Raw genomic sequence first — 1,415 nt, forward strand, 5'->3', positions numbered from 1 at the left:
CAAGCCACACCCACCAGCCAATCAGAGCAAGTATGCAAATTAACCCCAACCAAGATGGCTGCAACCACAGAGAACAGTTGAGAGGCTTGGATTTCCCCGACAATAGAAGAAGCCAAGCTTTCCACCAGCCCTGGCCCACCTAGGCTACAAAGTTTCAATTATAGAAGATAAATAAAAGCAAACAGAAATAGTGCCAGAGTGAGCAGGAGGCTTGGCTTCACTCCAGGCTACAAAGTTTCAATTGTAGAAGGTAAATAAATCCCAGATACCAGGGCCTCCGCTTGGATCACTGGGGGGGCGTGGCTGGCCTGCAAACCACCTCACCCATGCCACCCCACACCCTAAGGGAACCCCCACCCTGATCTGGGACACCCTTCAGGGCAAACCAGCTGCCCCCACACATGCACCAGGCCTCTATCCTATCTTATAAAAGAATAGTATGCAGATTGACCATCACTCCAACACACAATAACTGTCCCCATGTGGTCAAAGATGGCTGCCCCCATGTGGACACAAGATGGCCACCATAAGATGGCCAGTAAGGGAGGGTAATTGGGAGGCATCAGGCCTGTAAGGGAGGGCAATTGGAGGTGATCAAGCCTTCAGTGGAGGGCAGTTAGGGGTGGCCAGGCTGGCAGAGGGAAGTTGGAGGCAAACAGGCTGGCTGGGGAGTAGTTATACATCAATCAGGCCAGCAAGACAGTGGTTAGGGGGAAGACAGACATCCCTTGAGGAGTCCCAGATTGGAGCGGGTGCAGGCTGGGCTGAGGGACACCCGCCCCTCCCCCTCCCCCCGCCACCCCATGATGCACAAATTTCATGCACCAGATTTCTAGTAATAAAAATAAATAAATAAACAGACAAATAAATAAACAAATACATTTACATTCTCTCAGCATTCAATGACGTGCATGAGCATACGTGCTGGGTGTGGGTGCAGGTGCGGGTGGGGGGCTGGAGACACACTAACAGCTTGCTGTGTGGCAGCAGAAAGCTGCCTGTGTCCTTTTCAAAGGCGAATCATTACATGTTGACTTTGCTTGGGTCAGTCACAACAAGCAACCTTGCTTCTTCTCAGACCAGCCATGTACAACCATGGAACCAGTGCTTTAAGAAAATACATGGTCCTTTATAATGTGGCCCCCAACCACCTCTGACCACTGCAGACACAGAGGGACTTGTAATCCCCCCACACACACACACCAGCTCTGTCCCTTTGCCTTGGCTGCCAGCTCCATCTCTCTTCAGGTAGTAACAGATGCCTTCCTTTCTTTATGACACTGTCTCCAAAGCATCAGTCATTTGAGTGACTCCTTCATGATGTGTTTCCATGTACCATCAGTTATCTTAACACTTGAAACTTGATTCACTCTCATTTACTTCATTTCTCTTAAAGCGATAACATCACAACATCA

Source organism: Pipistrellus kuhlii, unplaced genomic scaffold (genome assembly GCF_014108245.1).
Source record: "Pipistrellus kuhlii isolate mPipKuh1 unplaced genomic scaffold, mPipKuh1.p scaffold_m20_p_6, whole genome shotgun sequence".
In the NCBI taxonomy this organism is placed as follows: Eukaryota; Metazoa; Chordata; class Mammalia; order Chiroptera; family Vespertilionidae; genus Pipistrellus; species Pipistrellus kuhlii.